The sequence below is a fragment of the Tachyglossus aculeatus genome, chromosome 2 (assembly GCF_015852505.1).
Source record: "Tachyglossus aculeatus isolate mTacAcu1 chromosome 2, mTacAcu1.pri, whole genome shotgun sequence".
Lineage (NCBI taxonomy): Eukaryota > Metazoa > Chordata > Mammalia > Monotremata > Tachyglossidae > Tachyglossus > Tachyglossus aculeatus.
In genome coordinates, this window is record NC_052067.1 from 83093439 (window position 1) to 83103926 (window position 10488).

At 44.3% G+C, this 10488-nt stretch overlaps 2 non-coding genes across 2 annotated transcripts; one reads left to right on the forward strand and one right to left on the reverse strand.

Annotated features, from left to right (window-relative positions):
• Positions 1–5527: 5527 nt before the first annotated feature.
• LOC119923851 lies at positions 5528–5665 on the reverse strand. Its single transcript, XR_005448985.1, has one exon. It is a non-coding gene; the product is annotated as a small nucleolar RNA SNORA7 (small nucleolar RNA).
• A 3581-nt stretch (positions 5666–9246) lies between these two features.
• Positions 9247–9383, forward strand: LOC119924594. The gene has a single exon (XR_005449299.1). It is a non-coding gene; the product is annotated as a small nucleolar RNA SNORA7 (small nucleolar RNA).
• Positions 9384–10488: the final 1105 nt, after the last annotated feature.

The window sequence follows — 10488 nt, forward strand, 5'->3', positions numbered from 1 at the left end:
TAAGCAATGTATCCTTTCTAGAGGGAGAGGAGGAATGACACTAGGAGAGGAGCCAACAGTCAAAAAGTCCTTCCTCTGAAAGAGAAATAACACTGACAAAACTTTGAGATTAAGCATTAAGATCATTCATTAAGATAAATAGCTACATGGAATCCTTTACTTAGGGAATTCCGAGTGTGGGTATGTGGGAGAAGAGGAAATGGAAGACTAAGTTCCATTTTTCAAGAATTGAAAATAAGTTGGGGAGATTCCAAGTAATTTGATGTCAGGATTGAGGGTAGGGGTGGAACAGTGATATAAAAACTGGTTTTTTTAAGTACTAACTGTAGGAATTCTATCTCTGTACCATGCCGTGGCCTACACTGAGCACCCCCAAAGCTCCTAATGGGAATATGGGCAAGTGGGTCTTGGGTGACGTTTTGTTGGGAAGGGACCATCTCTATTTGTTGCCAACTTGTACTCCCCAGGCGCTTAGTACATTGCTTTGCACACAGTAAGCGCTCAATAAATACAACTGAATGAATGAATGAATATGCTTAGATTGTAGACTGTATTTAGACTCTAGATTTTAAGCTCCTTGTGGGAAGGGAATGTGTCTGTTATATTGTTATACTTTACTGTCCCAAGCACTTAGTACAGTATTCTGCACAAAGTAAGTGCTCAATAAATGAGGTTGAATGAATGAATGAATTTCAAACAAGCCTCTTACAGAGCAGTATTGCCTTAAGAGATGTGTCTTTTACAAACATTACCATCTCAGTGTATCCAAATCATTTGCCAACTGCCTCTGATTTTGAATTGTGCCAAGGGGTGGGTAAATCGGGTGAAGGTGGGGAGAAATTCTGCCTGCCCACTTCTTCTTAAGAGAGTGCTTCTGGGAAGAATTGGGAAACAGTGTGGCCTATTAGAAAGATTATGGGATTGGGAGTCAGGAGACCAAATCTAATCCAATGCCAATGGCTTGTTACGTGACAAAGGAGCATTGTGCCCTAGTTGAAACACCACGGGCGGAGGAAGTCAGAGGACCTGGGTTCTAATTCTGGCTCTACCACATGCCTGTTGTGTGACCTTGGGCAAGTAAATTAACTTCTCTTTGCTTCAATTACATGGGGATTCAACACTGTTCTCCCCGCTACCTACATTGTGAGCCCTTTGTAGGACAGGGCCTGTGTCTGACCTGATTATCTTGTATCTTCCCCAGTACTTTGAACAATTCTTGACACATGGTAAGAGCTTAATAAATACCATCATTATTATTATGTGACCCTGGGCAAGCCAGTTAACCTCTCTGTGACTCAGTTGCCTCATCTGTAAATGGAGATAAGTGTTTGTTCTCCCTCCTTCTTATATGTTGTGATCCCCAAGAGGGAGAGGGACTGAATCCAATCAGGTTGTTTTGCATCTTCCCATAGTGCTTAATACAGGGTTTAGCACATAGTCACCACTTAATAAGTGTGCCATCATTATGGATTGCAAAATAAAAATGAAATATGACTGCCACTGCTTTTACATCTGGTCTTTCTATTTATACAATTTAGCGTCCATGATGAAAATGTGATTTAATTTCCGTCCTCATTTAATGGCATGTTCTAGAAAAAATCAAATTCCAAAGACATAGCAGATGCTGAGTTCTGGAGCAGTTGTAGAAAATGTTATTGCCAGGGTTATGTAAGGATATGCTTCTTATTCACTATAAGGAAAAGCTTATCCAGGATTCCAAATTCTGTGCCTAGGAGATGCATTCCAGATTTGTGGTTTAAAGTAGCAACTTTGCTTTCCTTCAACCTGCCTCAGGCACCCTTTCAGATGCCTGAAAGGTGGGAGGAGGAGAGGTTGGATGGATTTTTGTTGTTGTTGTTGTTGCTTTGTTTTGGTTTGGTTTTAGTGAGAACAAGATTCAGGTCTTGGGAGCTTTATATCAAAAGAAATACTAAGAAAAGACAGAAAATGAGAATTCAGAAGGGGGTTCAGTCTAGAAAATAAAATTGTATTTCAAGCAATTAAGACTCTTTCATATTTCTCTGCTTCTGTTTCAGGGCAGGGCCAGGGCAAGGGGATGATCCCATCTCTTTTGCTTCAAAGGGACCCATTTACTTCTAGACAGAGGGTTCTCAATCCTTCAGGAGGGATTCATTTTGAGAAGGTCACCTCCCAAACTCCTCCTTGTCCTCCGCCCCTCATTCAATACCTCCAGTTTCACAGCCCCCTCTCAAGAAAAGCAAGAATGGCCAGTCCACATTACTAAAGTATGAGCCCTCAAGATCTTATGACTCAGTTTGTTGGCCAAGAATCCCCAGGCCTTTACTATTTTCCTTTGAAAACATCTTTCCATGACGAATTATTTGGTTATAGGGAAAGTCAACCAGCCCAGAGACTGAAATCGAAGATTTCTCTACATCGGTGCTTGATGTGAAGTTCTGAGGCACTCCTAGACCTTGATTCGCCATAGTGATTGAAATGTGTACTCCTCACACAGGAGGTCCAGGGATTCATGAACCTGGCCAGCATTTCTGCTCTTCCACAGTCCTTTCAAAAGAGGGGCCAGGCCAAAGCTACCCTCGAGAAGCAGAGTGGCCTACTGGAAAGAGCGTGGGACTGGGAATCAGAGGATGTGGTTTCTAATGCCAGTTCCGCCACATGTCTGCTGTGTGACCTTGGGCATATCACTTCACTCTTCTCTACCTCAGTTATCTCATCTGTAAAAATGGGGATCAGGAATGTGAGCCTCAGTTGGGACAGGGACTGTGTCCAACCTGATTACCTCATATCTACCCCAGCACTGCTTGGCACATAGTAAGTGCTTAATAAATATCACAATTATTGTTATTACCTGGGTCCCAGCAAAGTCTAGGGGCTGGACCCTGCAGGCCCTTACACAGATCATGCTTTTTGTGTGGACACAAACTCATCATCAAAAACAGACAGCTCTAGAGAAGCAGTATGGCCTAATGGATAGAGTTTGGACCTGAAAGTCAAAGGGACCTGGGGTCTATTCCTGGCTCCACCACTTGTCTGCTGCGTGACCTTGGACAAGTCACTTAACTTCTCTGTACCTCGGTTACAACATCTGTAAAATGGGGGTTAAGACAGTGAGCCCCATGTGGGACAGGGACTGTGATCAACCTGATTACCTACCGCAGTGTTTAGTACAGTGCCTGGCACATAGTAAGTGCTTAAGAAATACCACAGTTATTACTATTACTATGTACTATGTACTGTTTGAAAATTAGCTGCAAGGCAGCTGGTTCAGATGATTTTCCCAAATGGCTTTATGGTTAAAAAAACTAATGATAACCAGGAAATGGCTGAGGGGGATAGTTAGGGGTAGGAAAGAGATTCTATCCAGAAGACTTTCAGTGTTCCTGGGTTGTGTATTTGCTGTCCAGGCTGAATCATAAAATTCAGGGGTAGAGACAAGCCCTCCCATACTACTTCCCACCCCAACCCCAACTTCCTCATTCATGTCAAGATGATATTTGCTCTCATTAATTTTCACACGGCTCACTGTCCCTGGTGATGCATACTCTCTCTCATCAAACCACACTTTCCTCTTCTTATTTCAGCAGGCTTTCCCCTTTCTATGCATTCAGTCATATTTTTTGAGCATCTCCTATGTGCAGAGCACTATACAAAGCATTTAGTCTTCTTATCCAGCTGCAATCATCCACCGTTTTCTGTGAAGAACTAGTTCAAACCTGCAGTGGACCCCAATACCGAGAAAAACATTTCCCTTCTCCTGTATGTTTTGTAAACACCACATTCTTGTGGGTGCCTACCTGAGTCACATATAAACCGTGTCATTTCATTTGATTTTTCTCATCCTTCTTGGACAGCTTTCTAATCCATTTACTTTGGATTCAGTTGAGCACCATTACAATGAAGCTCCCAAATTCCCTGCCGTCACTGGAGGCTTGCCAATTCTTTGGATGGAAAGCCAACTCTCCTATGACCTCCAGCTCTTCACAGATTTTTGGCCAGCCATCACCAACCTGCAAAGCCACTGAGAGCAAACTAGCCTTCCACTGGGCTAACCGGGCCTATTTTGATCTTGCTTTCACCTAATGTACCAGTACCACCGTCATCAGGGTTCAGTTTCTTGTGATCCGCTATTCTCAGTATTTTGTAGTTCCTGGTGTTGTGGTTTCTGCTCAGGTCTGAGCCCTGTCCTGGCTCCTTGCTAGTCCTTGTGTCCAAACAAAAAACCACTGAGGCTTACGCACTTCCCAAGTCCCCACCCTAAGGGAATGGCATCAAACTGAGTCCAGTTTAAGTCAGTCCCTCCAGCTTTCCATCTTCCAAATATGCCTTCTTGCCCCTTTCAGCATATTTTGTCATCTCGCAGGAATTCTGATCCAGATATTCTCCTGAGCTGAAGCTGGTGTTGCTCTGGGGCAGGGGCTGTGATGATTAATGGAGTGAAAGTGGGCACAATTTGAAGCAGTTATGCTACCCCCTCAAGCCATGGCCGTTTCTGGAGATCACTCCAGCACCAATCTGAGCTTAGTTCGAAAGCCAAGGGAGGCTATCTGTAGCACTGGAAACCAGTCAAGTGTAGAGCATCCGGGGGCTAGGTAGGCTAGTATCTGGGGAATTTGGCCTAGTAGAAAAGGCACAGGACTGGGAGTTAAGAGAACTGGGTTCTAATCCTGGCTCCACTATTTGTCTGCTATATGGCCTTGGGGGAGTCATTTCACTCTGGGTCTTGGTTTCCTCTTCTGTAAAATGGGGATTAACACCTATTCAAACATTGGTATTCACTGAGCACCTCCAGGGCACAGAGCTCTAAACTAAGCACTTGCTCCCTCCCCGTTAGGCTGTGAGTCTCATGTGAGACAGAGATTGTGCCCAACCTGAATTTACTTGTATCTACCCCAGCATTTAGTACACCGCTGGGCATATACAAACTGCTTAACTGATATCACAGTTGTTGTTATTATTATTAGGGATAGGAAGCTGGTGGACATGCTACTCTGGAGCCAGGGGGTAGCCTGTACCCCTCCCACCTCTGCAGGCCCAGCAAGGACCTTCCACTACTGTAGCCTGCCTCCCCCAATCCAAAGGACACCTGCCCCTACCTTCCAGCCAGAACCCCAAACTTGGCCTGGAGTAGACGCCCAAGACGGCAACTAGTGGGAGGACCATCACTCTCTCCATGTTCAAACCTTAATTAAAACTACATCTCCTCCCAGAGGCCTACCCCGACTAAGCCCTCATTTCCCTAACTCCCTTTCCCTTCTGTCATTTTTGCACTCGGATTTGTACCCTTTATTCACCCACGCTCAACCCCACAACATTTATGGTGTTGTTTTTGTCTTATGCTGTCGACTCATGTCCGACCTATAGTGATGTCATAGACACATCTCTCCCAGAATGCCTCACTTCCATCTGCAATCATTTTGGCAGTGTATCAATAGTTTTTTTGGTAAAAATATGGAAGTGGTTTACCACTGCCTCTTTCCACACGGTAAATGAGTGTCTACCCTCAACTCTCTCTCATGCTGCTGCTGCCCAGCACAGGTGAGTTTTAACTTGTAGCAGATTGCCTTCCACTCACTAGCCACTGCTCAAACTAGGAATGGAATGGGTATGCCTCTACTTGACTGTCCCTCCTATAGTCATAACTGGTAGAGTACTGGAAACTCTCCAGGTTCGGCATTGAGAAGGGGAACATTTATGCACATATCCATAATTTATTTTTACATCTGTCTTCCCCTTTAGACTGTAAGCACATTGTGAGCCAGGAACGTTTCTACTAACTCTGTTGTATTGTACTATCCCAATAGATTGGCACAGTGCTCTGCATAAAGTAAGTACTCAGTGAATATGATTGATTGATGTACTGATTGACTGAGTTCCTTGGGGAACTTCAGATTACATGCCCACTATGGAACTGTGCTACCGAAGGTTGTGGAGCAGTCATTCCACTCCCTCACTCCTGAGTTTGGCCCTGCACAGTTCATGTCCTTCATGGGCCTTGTTATTCAAGGACCTCATTGTCACCAAGTCCCTTTTGATCCTCCTTGTCATCTCAGCTCCTTTTGATACCAAAGACCACTCTTTCCTCCTGAAAACAAATCAGGCCTTACTTTTTGTGGTTGGTGGGGGGGCGTGTTTACACTATTTGTTAAGCACCTACTATTTCCCGGGAACTGTGTGCAACTCGATTTGCTTGTATCCAGCCTGGCACTTAGTACAGTGCCTGGCACATAGTAAGTGCATAAGAAAAACCATCATTATTACCTGTACTAAGTGCTGGGGTAGATACAATCTGATCAGGGTGGACACAGCCTATGTCCCATAGCTTAATAGCCATTTCACAGATGAGGTAACAGGCACAGAGAAGCTACATGACTTGTCCAAGGTCATGCAGCAGACAAGTGATGGAACCTGGGTTAGAACCTGTGTCCTCTGTCTCCCATGCCCATGCTCTTTCCACTAGGCCATGCCTAACTAGAAGCTCACACAGTACTAACCTGGTTCTCCTCCAACTGCTCTGACAGTTTCTTCTTAGTTTTGTTTGTTGGCTTGTCCTCTGACTCTCACCCTCTTACTGTGGTCATCTTTCAAGCCTCTATTCTGGGTCATTCTACTCTTCTCGCTTTTGCTTTGGGAAGTGCCCCCACTCACATAGCTTCAGTTTTTAAGTCTATGTAGATGACTCCCAAATCTCTCTTTATTCCCAACTGCACATCAGACGTCTTACTTCCAGGACGTCTCCACTTGGATGTTACATTGGAACTGCCACCTCAATATGTCCAAAACTGAACTCCTCATCTTTTCTAAACTCACTGCTCCCCTTAACTTTCCCATCTCGGTTAACAATACCACCATCCTCACCCCATTTCCTTCTTACCAATCTTCTCCAAACTCCTCGAAAGAGTTTTCTACACATGCTGTCTCTATTTCCTCTCCTCCAGTTCTCTCCTTGACCCCTCCAATCTGGTCTCTGCCTCCTTCGCTCTATAGAGACAACCCTTTCTAAGGTTACCAAAGACTTTCTCCTCACAATCTCATAACCTCTACTTAATCCCAATCCTCCTACACCACTCAACTGCCTTTGACACCATGGACCATCATTCCCTTCTCCTGGAAACATTATCTAACCTCAGCTTCACTGACACTGTCCTCTCCTGGTTCTCCTATCTCTCTGGCCATTCATTCTCAGTCACTTTTTCAGGTGCCTCTTTTTGCCTCTCACCCTCTGACAGTGGGGTTCCTCAAGCCTCAGTTCTGGATCCCCTTTTATTCTCCATCTACACCCACTCTCTTGGAGAACTAATTCACTCCCATGGCTTCAGCTACCATCTTGTGACAGATTATTGTCAAATTTCATCACTGTTTACAATACCACTATTCTCTCTACCTCACAAGCCTGTAACCTTGACATTGTTCTCAACTAATCTCTCCGACAAAACCCTCATTTTCAGTGTCAAAAAATCCTGTCTGTTCTACTTCCACAGCATCACTAAAATCCACCCTTCCCTCTCCATTCAAACTGCTACTGTGCTGATCTGAGCACTTATCAGATCACTTAGCCCACCTTGAAAACTGCATCTGTCTCCTTGATGACTTCCCTGCACCGTCTCCCACCCTGTCTTGTCTATACTTCAGTCTGCAGCCAGGATCATTTTTCTAACATACACGTTCAGTCTCTGTTTCCCCACACCTCAAAAACCTCCAGTGGTTGCTCATCCACCCCTGCATCAAACAGAAACTCCTTTAAAGCACTCAATCATCTCACCCCCTCCTACCTTATCTTACTGATCTCCTACTACAGTCCAGCCTGGATATTTTACTCCTCTAATGCCAGCTTGTTCACTGTGCCCCAGTCTTATTCATTTCATTCAATCATATTTATTGAGTGCTTACTATGTGCAGAGCACTGCACTAAGCACTTATAATAATAATGATATTTGGTAAGTGCTTACTATGTGCCAAGCACTATTCTAAGCACTGGGATAGATATAAGGTAATCAGGTTTTCCCACGTGAGGCTCACAGTCTCAATCCCCATTTTACAGATGAGGTAACTATGGGACAGAGAAGTCAAGTGATTTGCCCAGAGTCATACAGCTGATCAGTGGCAGAGCTGGGATTAGAGCCCATGCCCTCTGACTCCTAAACTCTTGCTCTTTCCACTAAGCCATGCTGCTTCTCTGACAGTCTCGTCAGTCTCATCACTGACTTCTTTCCCACATCCTCCCTCTGATCTGGAACTCCCTTGCCCTCCATATGCATTCATTCATTTCAATCATATTTATTGAGTGCTTACTGTGTGCAGAGCACTGCACTAAGCACTTGGGAAGTACAAGTTGTCAACAGATGGAGACGGTCCGTACCCAACAACGGGCTCACAGTCTAGAAGACCAGACCACCATTCTCTCCACCTTCGAAGCCTTATTATGGTCACCAATCTCCCCAACTTCAAAGTGTTATTATGGTCACATCACCAAGGGTCCTTCCCTGATTAAGCCCTCTTTTCCCTGACCTCCTCTCCTTTCTGTGTCACCTTGGATCTGCACCCTTTGGGCAGTTGGTATTCACCCCACCCTCATCCCCACAGCACTTATGTATATCTTTGACAATCATTTTTTTATGTTAATGTCTATCTCCCCCTCCTGCATGTAAGCACATGGTGGGCAGAGAACATATCTACCAACTCTGTTGTACCTACTCTCCTAAGTACTTAATATGTTACTTTGCATATAGTAAGTGCTCAATCAATACCATCTGCTTGATTGATTGGCAAATTTTGCTAGTTCTTCTTACACACCATCCCCTGTATCCTCCTCTTTCTCTATATCCAAACTGTTACCACCCGGTTACAAGCTCTGGTCATATAGGGGTTAGACTATTGCATCAACCTGTTGTTACAATCTATACTTTATGCTGCTGCACAGACCATCTTCCTGAAGCATCACAGCCCATATCTCTCTTCTCCTCAAACCCTCCCCTGGTTTCCTATGCTTCTCTGACTCAAGTCTCCCAATCAGCTTCAAGATTCCCCATCAACCCATCCTACCTGGACCATCTGCTCTCTCCATCTGCTATACTTTTGCTCTCTTTGCTCCTTCCAAGCCAAGCTTAAATTTGTTCCTCACTCATGACTCTCCCATTTCCATCTCCCCCAACTTGGAACTCCCTTCCCAAATCCAGCAGACTATAGATCATTTCACACTCATAACCCTCCTAAAATCCCACCTCCTCCAACTAGCCTTCTTTGATTAATTTCTCAGCACTTTAATGACCCCTCTCAGGGTGCACTTGGAGAGTTTCCAGTATTCTACCAGTATCAACTATGGAAGGGAGAGTCAAGCAGAGGCATACACATTCCATTCCTAGATTGGGCAGTGGCTAGCGAGTGGAAGGCAATCTGCTACAAGTTAAAACTCACTTGTGCTGGGCAGCAGTGGCATGGAAGAGAGTTGAGGGCAGGGACTCGATTTTACTGCACAGAAGGAGACAATGGTAAACAACTTCCGTGTTTGCCAAGAAAAATCTATGGATACACTACCAGAATGATTGCAGATGGCGGTGGTCCATTCTGGGAGAGATGTGACCATGGCGTTGCTATTGGTCAGAGACGAGTTGACAAAATAAGACAAGACAAGCACTAATGAACTCATAATACACATCCTAAGAAATATTCTCTAATAGTCTATTCAACTGAACATTCAACTAGCTATTTTGAATAGTTTTGTTTGTCTCCCCCCATTAGACGGTTAGTTGTTTGAGGGCAGGAAGTCGATTACTGACTTGTTCTGTACTTTCTTCATGCAGCAAGTAAAGTGCACCACACCAAATGGGCACTTAATAAATACTACTATTATTGAAACATCAAACTACCATTATTACTAATGGGCATCATGTGGGCAGTTTCCTGATTCAGAAACCAATTTATAACTAGATGTTACTTAGTTAATACTAGTTTATTCATATCATTTAAAACCCATGTTCAACACTCCTGGAAAACCAGATTTTTGCTCCTTCAGTCTATAATACACACTTCCTCACCTTTCAACCTTTGAGAAGCCACATGGCCTAGTGGAAAGACTATGGGCCTAGGAGTCAGAGGACCTGGGCTCATTCATTCGTTCATTCAATCGTATTTATTGAGCGCTTACTGTGTGCAGAGCACTGTACTAAGCGCTTGGGAAGTACAAATTGGCAACACATAGAGCCGGTCCCTACCCAACAGCGGGCTCACAGTCTAGGCCATGCTGCTTCTCTAGACCACACTGCTTATCTCTAATAAACCATTATGGATTGCTCATCTCTGAATTTATCCAAATCCTCTTGATCCTATTGATATTTTTAATCTGCACAACTTTCTGCGATAACAAATTCCATTTGCTCATCACACACTCCCAGCTCCACCTCTTGTCCGTTTTGTGACCTGAGGCAAGTCACTTCACTTCTCTGTGCCTCAGTTACCTCATCTGTAAAGTGGGGATTAAGATTCTCAGTCCCATGTTGGACAGGGACTGTG